Source organism: Pelophylax lessonae, assembly GCF_965119305.1.
Source record: "Pelophylax lessonae genome assembly, chromosome: 3".
NCBI lineage: Eukaryota > Metazoa > Chordata > Amphibia > Anura > Ranidae > Pelophylax > Pelophylax lessonae.
The window spans coordinates 2,077,073-2,089,662 of record NC_138770.1 but is presented as its reverse complement, the minus strand read 5'-3'; the positions used below and the strand labels follow the sequence as shown (position 1 = coordinate 2,089,662).

Sequence of the window (12,590 nt, the reverse complement as noted above, 5' to 3'; positions counted from 1 at the left end):
ATCCAACCACATGTCCCACAACTTTTCAAATTTACCCGGACATCCACGTCTTTTAAAGATGTAGCACCCTCCTAGTCAGGTGCTAGAGATTGAGTATAGTTTTTGCTCTGTCTGCCTATCAGAGGAGCAGCAGGTAAATTCTATATTGCACTCTGCTTATCAGGGATCAGGATCTGTGAGTTAGGTCTGCTCAGTGTGCCCAGTGTGTGATTCATCTGGCCTAAGGGAGTGTCCCCAGCTGATCCAATGGGGAGGCACATTGAATGCTGGAGGAAACCTGGCCAATGACACACAGGCTTTTGATACAGCCCCAGGGATTGGCACAGATGGGTTGTCTCGGTGAATTGTGGGGCAGGGTATAAAAAGCCAAGGGAACATGAGGTAGAGGTCCTTTGGTGGGAAGAAAAGTCCCAGAAGGAGGGTGGTGGCTGCCTCCTCTTCTGTAGCAGTGGGTGATGGTCACAGGCAGTCGGCCTGGTAAGAGGCTTGGTGTGACGAGGCTGTGTGGGACTTCCTTTATATTCCGAAACCCCACCGCAACCAATCAAAGCCGGAGTTATAGAGAACCTTCCAATCTGTGAAGGCAAATTGGAACTTTGGGCGGGCCATCTATATAGACGGAGTGGAGGTTCACCACCCAGACAGATCTGGCCAGGCTTGGTCCATCCGTGTAAGAGACTCAGAGGGGAAAGTTGTGCGAATCCCACATCCTGACTACTATTGCTAAGGACACAGGATGCTGAGTTTAGTGAGGCTGGCTAGCCTGAGTTTGCTTACTTGCTTACAGAAGAAGAGGGGCTGGAGAGCCCGAATGTAAAGTGTACAGTGATGTTTCAAGTTTCACCTTTGTTGCTAGGGCCCAAGCCCTATTTCCAATACCCCTTTCCCTTCTATTCTTGCAAAAGGGATTGGGAAATCTACAATTACCACTGCTGAGTGGTTCCACTAAAGAGGGCCAACCCTCCAACTTTAAAGAAGAAGAGACCCTTACTAAAGGAGGACTCTAGTGATACTATAACTGTGCTAAAAAGGAGATCCTTTGGGCCATCGGGCCAGGATCATGTAACACCGCAAGTTAAAAGGACAATCTGTGGAGTAGTTAGGTCATCGGGCTGAAGAGGAGAATTCTATGCAAAGTGACTCTTTTTACAAAGATGCCTTGTGAAGATACTATTGGGCCAATGGGCCAGTAATGGAACTTTGTTGGGTTGAATGGGTAGTGGCCTGAGGTCTCTTCGGTGCGGGGTGCCCTAGTGCCAGGGGCCCCTGAAGAGACTGTTAACACCCACAAGTCTGACAGGTTGCTCAGGCTCCAGCAAATACCTTGTCCTTAAGAAGACATGTAGCCTCGGTGCTACAGGTGTGAGGGACACTGTGAGCATCAGTCAGATGGACTCCACAGGTCTTGGAGAACTTGTGGGCGTGGCTGAAATGGAAGAAGAGTCAGTGCCCGGGTGCTAAAGGGACTGTGTCTGTTTCAGTCACTCATTGTGGCTAGAAGGTAGATAGTTAGCTTGACAGGGTTTGGTTGTCACCTGTACAGGAGTGGAGCTGAATGCCTAGTCAAGCCTACCGGAAGTGATATCTGCCAGGATGTGTAGCTAGGGATCTTGGGTGAGAAGGTCGCCTCTGAGGAGAGGGCATTCTCAGTACATTAGGTAGAATGTTGTTAATATGCAAATGTTGGAAGTGCTAACCTTTAATTCTTCCTTTGCAGGATGTCTGGGTCTGGCAAGGCCCTCCATTTGTGAAAAGTGAATGTTATAGTTAGCTAGTTAGTCAGGTTGACATGTTACCCACTCAAGCAGAGTTTTGTTTCATGGGGGGTGCATTAAGTTGTTTTGTGAATATTTGTGTGGCATATCTATATTTTTCTACATAATTTATTATATGTACATTTGTTATTCCCCTTTTCCCCCTTTTCCAGGTTTGTGGGATACTCCCTTTATTTTTGTAGGAAGTTTTTGTAAGGGACGGCTGCCCCAGAGTCAGTGAGGACATGGCTCGTCTGGTGGGGGGTGGATGTAGCCCCCTCCTAGTCAGGTGCTAGAGATTGAGTATAGTTTTGCCTCTGTCTGCCTATCAGAGGAGCAGCAGGTAAATTCTATATTGCACTCTGCTTATCAGGGAGCAGGATCTGTGAGTTAGGTCTGCTCAGTGTGCCCAGTGTGTGATTCATCTGGTCTAAGGGAGTGTCCCCAGCTGATCCAATGGGGAGGCACACTGGATGCTGGAGGAAACCTGGCCAATGACACACAGGCTTTTGATACAGCCCCAAGGATTGGCACAGATAGGTTGTCTCGGTGAATTGTGGGGCAGGGTATAAAAAGCCAGGGGCACATGAGGTAGAGGTCTTTTGGCGGGAAGCAAAGTCCCAGAAGGAGGGTGGCGGCTGCCTCCTCTTCTGCAGCAGTGGGTGATGGTCACAGGCAGTTGGCCTGGTGAACCAGTGGAGAGGAGCTGAACCCAGAGGTCCAGGAGAGCTGACTGGAGGAGTTAGGGCACTGCGAGAATCTGGAAAAACAGTATCGTGAGTACAGAGGATCTTGCCCAGGGGTCTGCCCAGGAAGGGAACCATCTGGAGTTTATAGTCAGTGGACCGGTGTCAGCTAGTACAGAGAAAGGGGGTACTGGGTGATTACCTTGAAGAGAAACATCACTAGGAACACTTTTCTCAGCTTCATTCAAGTGGCAGGATGAAGTAGCAGCCTTGCAGCATTCTCAAACTAGAAGTCCTATGAATTGTGAATAGTTAGACAATTGGAGTATCCCACTCATCCCTTCTCCTATCCCAATATGAAATAAAACCACAAAAACTATTACCCCTAGACTGATCATTGACTGAGCCAAGAACATAAAGTGTTAAGATTTCTGCAAGTTCTGCAAGCAGTTGCTACGGGGAACCCAAGGGAATCCTTACAGTGTGAAAATTCAGCAGTCCCCTAGGGGGCAGTGCTACACCTTATATACCATTCTTCATTTATTCAAGAAGGCTGCCGGGCCAGGGGGAATCGGGGGCCCCTCCCTTGGCTCTTTCCAACCACAACCCCACATAGGCACAAGCTCATTCATCCGGCTCCTTGCTGGTGAGCGTCTTAGCATTTACTTTTGCCATCTCTTAGTAAATTGAGGCCTCTTTGTGGGATTGCCCCCTTCTCTTTCACTCTCTCATATTCTTTGCTTGCCTGACTTTCCTTTCTTCCTCTCTCATACCATCTTTGCCTCCCCTCTTTTTATCTCAATTCTCTTCATACCCCCCCCCCCTCCCACTACTTAGGGCAACACCATGCTAAACTGGATCTCCCAGATCTATTCTGCCCCTGTCGCCCAGGTTAGGGCGAACGGTATCTTATCGGACTACTTCACAATTAGGAATGGGACAAGACAGAGGTGCCCCCTGTCACCCTTACTCTTCGCATTATCACTAGAAACCTTTTTATGTAGAATACGCCTCCACCCGGATATCTCAGGCATGACTGTTGGGGTGACCCAGCAGAAAATATCAGCATATCCAGACGACATGTTATTTTCCCTCATAAATCCCATAATTTCTCTACCGAATCTTCTTCACGAAGTTGAGGCATATGTTTGAAGCTATGGGAGTAGGCTTATCAAACCCCCTCCTCCACCAACTGCAATTTAATTTTAGGCTAAAATGGACGAACTCAGCGCGGAAATACCTGGGCACTCTCATACCACCCAAATTTTCACACATCTTCACGCTCAACTTTCTCCCCCTCCTAAACAAAAGTCCACATTCTATAAGATAAATTGAATTCTGGCCTCCATTCATGGTTTGGGAGATGCAACGTTATTAAAATGTGCATACTCCCTAAGTTCCAATACCTCTTTCAAGCACTTCCGATATTCATCTCTTCACATTACTTTAAACAAGATGACACCCTACTAGTGGATTTTATCTGGGCACATAAGCGACCTAGGCTATGTAGGAGACTACTCTTGCTTCCTAAATGACTAGGTGGACTGGCAGTGCCGGACTTATGCAAGTACTGTCAGACTACACAATTGGGGAGACTCAGACTGGTGTCATCATGGTGAAGCAAAGCGTTGGCCCAGACTAGAACAGGCCCAATGCAACATACCCCTCCATAGAGCTCCATCGTGCCACCATTCACTACCAGACTCCATAAGACGCCATCCCCTCATAGGTCACATGATAAGAACCTGCTCTAAATTATTCACACAACTTTCACTTTCCCCGACGCAATCGCCACTGACACCCATACTGGGGAATCCCCAGTTTACCCCGGGCTACCAAGATAAAACATTCAGGACATTGATGGAGTCAGGCTATTTCCAAGCCTCCCATTTTTCAACATCATCTCGTTGGCCTGCACTCAAAGACCTCATGGACTCCTTGGGACCCTACCGTCTAGATTTCTGGAGGGCATTGCAACTCCATAATTTCTTAAACTCATTGCCACCTCCCAGTGAACGCAACACACAACTTACACCCTTCGATGAACATTGCTCTCAAGACAGAATACTAACACAGGTATTATCCACGACCTATGCATTACTGATCACACCCCAGGGGACTTACCAACCCCCATTCTTAGCTAAGAGGGAACGGGATTTAGACTGTAACTTTAATCCAGACCAACAAAATCACATCATTCCGTTTACATTTACATCATCCATCTGCATGTAAATACAAGAAACCAACTTCAAACTCCTAACAAGGTGGTACCGCACGCCGTCAAGGTTGAGCAGATTCTTCCCCACACTCACTGATCAGTGCTGGAGATGCCAGGAAGGGCCGGGGGACACTCCTACATGATTTTTGGTTGTGTCCTAAACTAGAGGAGTTCTGGAAGACAGTACGTGAAATGTCTCAGAGGTTTATAAACCGACCGCTCCCCAATGACCCTGCTCTCTTCCTTCTCCATGCCTCTAACATCCCGGCCCAGACCTATAAAAATTCTGTCATTTGTCACCTTCTAAATGCTGCTAAAATGTGCATCCCTCTTAAATGGAAAAACCCACAGGTCCTGACTGTTGGCATGTGGCTCAAAAAGGTCGAAGAAATAAATAGAATGGAAAACCTTGTTCTCTCGACACGTCCCCAACACGAACGATATACCAAAACCTGGGGTCAATGGAATATATTTGTCCTCTCTAATGAAGGCTGCTCTTTAATTAAGGGAGGCAATACTAAAGAGACCTCATGTTGAGTTTGGGGGAGCTCTAAAATATTGGTGGAAAGTATTGCTGATGTAGGGCCATAGCTTTACCAATGCTAACCCTCCTAACCCCCCATCCCCCCCCCTTTCACACCTCCTTACCCCTTCCCCCCTCATTCCACCTACTTATCCTCTTCTGCCACTCTCTAGGTTTCTTTTACTTCCCTCTCTCTTTCCAGTACTTATTCACTTTACTCCTTCCTTCTTCTTCTATACGTTATGCCAAACTGGAACAGACAACTCCGGGAACTTTCTAGTCCAGCATAACTCCTCCCATTAGAGGAATTGTAGAACACCTCTTATTCTACCACCGATGTAGATCTCAACCTTATGACTGAATTGTCTTCAATGTTGTAATACACTGTCTCAGCATATGTTCTATAAGGAATGTTACTGTTTATTATGCCTGGAAGTTGTCTTTTATATAAATAAAAGAATTGAAAAAAAAAAAGAGATCTGACATGGATCAATGATACAACCTTACCCAACCAAACATCACTAAGTAATAATGCTATTGAAATGATAACAATTTTATTGTTTGGAACATGACGTTATATTGAGGATTGGAGATGGACCTTTCATATGGTGTACAGTATCTTCTCCTCATTTGTTTGGGATAGGACGTTAGACTCAGGCATGGGGCAGAAAACCCAAAACTCATAACCTAGGTGCCTATATCATGCACATTTTTTTTGCCAGCCGATTCCCAGAATCTCCATAAATCCAGTCTAGAGACATGAATTGTGTCTGCAGCACAGAGAAGGAAGATTATCCGAGAGAAATACAGGAATACAGGACGGGGAACACAGCTCAGGAAAGTGACCAGGGGATTACAGGCTGATATCACCCAGTCCCCGCCCTACTCTGGACCAATCAGTGAGCAGTATGGGTGGAGGAATGTATTTAGTGTTAATGACCCACCTGTGCTGATCTCTGTAGGAGTGTCCTCCTCTATAAATGTCCCCGTTATTCCATCCTCCTCCATAGACTGCCGATCATCCCTCACATACCTCTCTTCTTCTTCTGCTTTAACTTCAAATTCTATATCGATTGGATCTCCACTCTAAATCAAGAAAATGAAAGAATATCATCTATAAAATATAAGATTTATTATTGTGACATAAAAATCCACACATTGTCTCCATGAGTCTGTGTTTTATAATCTCTGTCTCACCGACCTTGTAACAGTAAGGGATGGTGTGACCTTCCTGTGTGGAATCCCGGGAATACAGAGGACGGTGACATCTCTCTGGTGGGTTCCTGGTATTAGGTGGCTCCATCATATCCTTGTGTCCTTCTGAAAACTCCTCCATCACTCCATACTCCTCATCCTCCTCTTTATACTCTTCTTTAACATCAATATTATCATCCCCGAGGTTTTCACTCTGAATATATAATAAAACATTTCTTGTAACAAATATACCGTATATAAATCAGAACTACCAATCATTGTCAATCATCTACCTGATGATGGTGGGGGATGGTGTGACCTTCCTGTGTGGAATCCCGGGAATACAGAGGACGGGGACATCTCTCTGGTGGGTTCCCATTACTGGATCCATCTGCAGGAAACACACACACTGACTGAATACATTGTTTCTATGTGTTTATCCGATGATGGGAGATCTAGGTGGATCCTCCGTACTGCTCTCTCCTTTACAATAAAGTCTCCTCTTACCCAGTGATTTGAGGAGTGGCTGATTCTCCATCATGACGTCTTTGTAGAAGTGGATCTACAGATCCTCAAACATAAATCCATATACCCAAACAGTTTTTGTATTTAGTGGCCATCACTCACCTATGCTGATGTCTGGAGAAGATTCCTCCTCTTTAACTTTGTCCATCATCCCAACCTCTTCCCTGAACTGCTGATCCCCCCTCACATACGTCTCTTCTTCCTCTTTAACCTCATCTTTTATATCTATCAGATTTTCATTCTAAAACAAACAACATAGCAGGGAATGGTTGCTTTAAAATGTGAGCACAAATAACCTTATACCGAAAAGTGGAATATATCTTCATACAGTCAGATCACTTTTACGATCTTGACATCCATCTTCACCTACCTGATGATGGTGAGGGATGGTGTGACCTTCCTGTGTGGAATCCCGGGAATACAGAGGACAGGGACATCTATCTGGTGGGTTCCCATTACTGGATCCATCTGTAGGAAACACACACACTGACTGAATACATTGTTTCTATGTGTTTATCAGATGATGGGGGATCTAGGTGGAGCCTCCGTACTGCTCTCTCCTTTACAATAAAGTCTCCTCTTACCCGGTGATGTGAGGGACGGCTGATTCTCCATCATGACGTCCTTGTAGAGATCCTTGTGTCCTTCTAAGAATCTTCTGAGAATCCTCCTCACCTCTCTGGTCAGGTCTGTGCTTTATTAATAGAGATAAGAGCGATATCATGAGAGTAGCGAGAGAAAGCAAGGTGGCAGCGTTGGGTCTGGGTGAAGAGTGGGGGACAGAAGCGTGAAATATGGGGTGTGAGGAGTGGAGATCTGCAATGTTGAATAAGGGAATGAGGACTTATCCCCAAATCCATCAGCCCTTGTTTCATTTCAATGTCAGTTACTATGCACGTCCGGGAGGGGTTTGACCCCACCTTTCTGGTCCAGTTGACCATGTTCATTCTCAACCAATTTAACCTTTTTTGACGAAACAATGTTTATGATGTTGTTGTCAGATTGCATCTCATTTTTTCCTGATGTGCCTTAACTCTGTTTATACTGCAACCTCTTCTTAAATAAAGAAAAAAAAAAAAAGAATGAGGGAATGAGGAGTGGGGGACAACAGTGTCTGTGAGGGTTGTGGAATATAGGTGAGCAGTGTGGGAAGGGGGGTGAGGAGAGGGGAACAACAGTGTTGGATGAGGAACGAGAAGTAGGGAAGAGGGGTGATAGATGGGGGTAAGGAATGGTGGATGGCGGTGTTAGATAGGGGGTGAGGTGCGGGGGGACAGCGGTGTTAGATGAGAGGTGAGGAGTGGGGACAGCGGTGTTAGATGAGAGGTAAGGAATGGGGGACAGCGGTGTTAGATGGGGGGGTGAGAAGTGGGGACTGTGGTGTTAGATGGGGGGTGAGGAGCGGGGGACAGCGGTGTTAGATGGGGGGTGAGGAGTGGTTGACAGTGGTGGTAGATGGGGGTGAGGAGTGAGGGACAGCAGAGATAGATGGGGGGTGAGGAGCGGGAGACAGCGGTGATAGATAGGGAGAGAGGAATGGTGGACAGTGGTAGTAGATGGGGGGAGTGAGGGAACAACAGTGTTAGATGGGGTGAGGAATGGGGGACAGAGGTATTAGATGGGGTGAGGAATGGGGAACAGTGGTGTTAGATGGGGTTGAGGAGCGGGGGACAGCGGTGTTAGATGGGGGGTGAGGAGTGGGGGACAGCGGTGTTAGATGGGGGTTGAGGAGCGGGGGACAGCGGTGTTAGATGGGGGGTGAGGAATGGGGGACAGTGGTGTTAGATGGGGGGTGAGGCGTGTGGGCCCAGTTGGTGTTGGGGCAGAGGATGGGATTAATGTTAGTAGTGACGAGGGAGGAAAGCTGCTGAATATTTCCAGAGGTGAGTGTCAGGGTCACCCCGAGCTCTGCCTCTTCCCCAGATAGATTATGAGTACCTCGGCTCTGCCTGGTGAGGGCGCTACAGGAGAGCTGGAGGAAGTTTTGCTGATCATCCTACTTATGTGATTTCACCGGGGGACTGCAATCTGATTCTCAGTGTTATGCGTTCCACTCTTTCTGTTCCTCCGGCATAAAAAGGAAGGAGAAATTTTTCTTTATGTAATTAAAGATCATATATAGAAAATAATATCTTATTACCTCTGCCACATCCAGCTACGTCTCCTCTCTTCTTCCTCCCAACTGGCCTCTGAAATTCCTATTTATATCTGACATCGCTTCCTCTGTGGACCTACATCACTTCCTGTCAGTATCTTACATCACTTCCTGTCTGTGCGTTCCATCTGAGGGAAGTCAGGTCACCACCTTGTGGACCATATTGGGATTTTTGTACTTAGCGTTCTTACGGTGATTGCATTTGTTCCTCGCAGCAAAACAGTTAAGGTACTCTCGGAGATGTTTTGGTTATTTGCTCTAACAGGTAACTTTTAGGACTGGCCTTCAGGGTGTTCTCCCTTCATCTTCCTCCGAACAGTATCAGCATTTCTTGCTAGAAAACTACTTAGAACCCCAAACATTATAAATTTTTTTTATTTTAGCAGAGGCCAAAGAGAACAAAATGGCGGTCATTGTAATTTTTTATGTCACACAGTATTTGCGAAGCTGTTTTGCAAATGCAATTTTTTGGGGGAAAATACACTTTAACCATTCCACCAAATGGACGTACCCATATGTTTTTGGGGTTCAGTGGTAATAGTGGGGTGGTGGGTGCACCTAAGGGCATCATCCCGGTATCATTTTGTTCAGCCGGCGATTCTGTACAACGCAGAAGTGATCTGAGTGGATAATTAGCAACTCGATCACTTCTGCGGATGATGGAAGGAGGTTCCACCCCCTTCCCACCGCCTCTCCCGGGCTCTCCGGTCCCATCGTGGAGGTCGGGAGCGATGTGGCCAGTGGTGATGGCTGCCCTGTACACAGAGATAGGAACTGACATCATTCCCCTCGCTCTGTAACCCTGGAGACCAGGAGCGGCGAGTATTCCCCACTTCCGGTTCTGCCCCTTTGTTTACCTGGACATCTAATCTCGGCCTGATCGGCTGCAGGGGGGACCAGAGGAGAGATTTGGAGCTCTAATAGACCCCCGATCTCCCCATTAAGAGGACCTGTCATGCACTATTCCTATTACAAGGGATGTTTACATTCCTTTTAATAGGAATAACCGTGATAAAAAAAATTTAAAAGGAAAGTGTGAAAAAAAGGAAATAAATAGAAAAAATGTAATAAAATAAACAATAAAAGAAAAAAATTGAAAGCGCCCCCGCCCCCGTGTACTTGCACGCAGCAGTGAACGCTTATGTACATCGCGTCCATTTATGTAAACGGCGTTCAAACCTCACATGTGAGATATCACCACGAACGTTAGAGCTAGAGTAATTATTCTAGCCCAAGACTTCCTCTGTAACTCTAAACTAGTAACCGTAAGAATGTTTAAAGTGTCACCTATGGAGATTTTTAAGTACAGAAGTTTGGCGCCATTTCACGAGTGTGCGCAATTTGAAAGTGTGACATGTTAGGTGTCTATTTCCTCGGCGTAACATCATCTTTTACATTGTAATAAAAAATTTGGCTAACTTCAGTGTTTCTTTTTTTTTTAATTGTTGAAACAGTGCCAGAAGAGACCAGGTACGGAAGCGGTTAAAATTACTCAAACTACGATACTTAAAAATCTCCATAGGCATCATTGCCCCCCCCCCCTCCCCTTGTATCCTTGTACCCTTTCCTAATGTGTTGTATGCTCACCTTTTCTGACATTACTTTGAGGCAAGCTGCTCTCCACTGTTTGCGAACCTGTTGGGACTACGCTACATGTTGGCTGTTTTTTTCTGGTAGATCTCTACATGTTCTTATATGTTATGAACGGACCTGCTGTCTATTTACCCTGTTTTGAGTGACTCGGGTTTGTTGACATTTTACATTCACCTTTCTCACCCATACTGTTTTGTGTATTGACTCTGTATGCTACAACACATCTGTATCTGCATAATGATGTATCGCTTGTACTCATGTTTTCTCTTTTACGTTTCATAATAAAAAAGAATTTGAAAAAAAAAAAATCTCCATAGGCGACGCTTAAAAAGCCTTCACAGGTTACCTGTTTAGAGGTACAGAGGAGTTCTAGTGCTAGTATTATTGCTTTCGCTCCAACGTTCTCTGTGATACCTCACATGTGGGGTGCGATTACCGTTGCATGACTTACGTATGCGTTCGCTCCTGTGCACAAGCACCGCGCAGGGATGGGGTCTCTTCAAATTTTTTTTTTCTATATTACTTTTTATTTTTACACTGTCCCTTTAATTTTTTTTATCACTTCTACTCCTATTACAAATAATGTAAACATCCCTTGTAATAGAAATAAGGATGACAGGTCCTCTTTATGGAGACATCTGGGGTCAAAAAGACCCCAAATCTCTTCCTTAACTTTAAAAGCAAAAGATAAAAAAAAAGATTTACTTCCAGCCTTGACCAGAACTCATGTTATGACGTTGCTCCGGTCCTCCAAGGTCATAGAGGCGATCAAAGAGTATCCACTCTTTGATCGTCTATGAGAGCAGCCAGCCGGACCATCGGATTGTTTTCCAGGCAAAAACGGTAAGCCCAAAAACACCGGCAAGCACCAGAAGGGGGAGGAACATCCCTTCCCGCTGCTTCGGAAAGCTCATGAACCGCTCGGAATGGTTTCATGAGAAAGCCAGCCGCCAGCTGGAAAAACCAATACAATGATAGCTTCAGCCATAACCCTGGTAAACCACAATGTATACAATGAGAACACCAACAATGGGGTCCACTGACACAAATGATGGGGCACAATTCCTCCCACTAACACCAATGATGGGGCACAATTCATCCCACTAACACCAATGATAGGGCACAATTCCTCCCACTAACACCAATGATGGGGCACAATTCCTCCCACTAACACCAATGATGGGGCACAATTCCTCCCACTAACACCAATGATGAGGCACAATTCATCCCACTAACACCAATGATGGGGCACAATTCCTCCCACTAACACCAATGATGAGGCACAATTCATCCCACTAACACCAATGATGGGGCACAATTCCTCCCACTAACACCAATGATGGGGCATGATTCCTCTCAATGAAACCAAAGATGGGGCATTGTTTTTTTCCCACTGATAGGACCCTTTCTGCTCCCAATGGCCACAGTCTAGCCCCTCCCTAAAATCTGAAGGACAGTAAACTGGCTCTTTTGTTTAGAAAGTTTGGCGACCACTACCCCCCCCCGGTCTAGAAAACCGCTACTACTAGCTCCAGACTTCTCATGCAGAAGCAAAAAATTGGGTGACCCTTGGACTGAAGAGTCCGAGCCTGGGAAAAGAGAGTTTGAAATTTCTCTTGGGGAACAAAAACTCTGGCCTGAGCTCTGTTTAGGATGAGACCCAGATATTCCAAGCCATGAGTTGGTTCCAGTGCTGAGATCTGAAGGTTCGGGATCCAGTTGAACCTTTGCAATGGCAGGACAGTTCTAGTTATGCTGTCAGCCAGAACATGAGTGAATGGAGGTCTTCCAGACTTCCCACAATGGGAATGCCCTGGGTGAACAGCAAGGCTAGGCCAGGCAGGCAGGCAGGGCCAGTGCCTGGGTGAACACTCAAAGTGCCTATTCCCTACTTCTGAGTAGGATTCCTGAGCCTCAAGTTCAGGGACAACCTGATTTTCTT

At 46.0% G+C, this 12,590-nt stretch overlaps 3 protein-coding genes and 1 pseudogene across 5 annotated transcripts in view; 1 reads left to right on the top strand and 3 right to left on the bottom strand.

The window, feature by feature from the left end:
* LOC309549119 (uncharacterized protein) overlaps positions 1–12,590 on the top strand; it is a 2,919,967-nt gene that overhangs the window by 1,318,327 nt on the left and 1,589,050 nt on the right. The gene's annotated exons all lie outside the window — the stretch shown is intronic.
* LOC309549117 (uncharacterized protein) overlaps positions 1–12,590 on the bottom strand; it is a 4,285,597-nt gene that overhangs the window by 2,794,618 nt on the left and 1,478,389 nt on the right.
* LOC309548662 overlaps positions 1–12,590 on the bottom strand; it is a 43,851-nt pseudogene that overhangs the window by 2,832 nt on the left and 28,429 nt on the right. The gene's annotated exons all lie outside the window — the stretch shown is intronic.
* LOC309549129 (gastrula zinc finger protein XlCGF53.1-like) overlaps positions 7,271–12,590 on the bottom strand; it is a 49,385-nt gene continuing 44,065 nt past the window's right edge. Inside the window, exons 1-2 of one of the 2 annotated variants that reach the window (XR_014225007.1) lie at positions 7,485–7,610; positions 7,271–7,368 (exon numbers count right to left, since the gene is read on the bottom strand). The gene's annotated coding sequence lies outside the window, so the exon portion shown is untranslated. Of the gene's footprint in view, positions 7,369–7,484; positions 7,611–12,590 lie in introns of those variants that run through there. The other variant, XM_082249165.1, reaches the window with a different exon arrangement.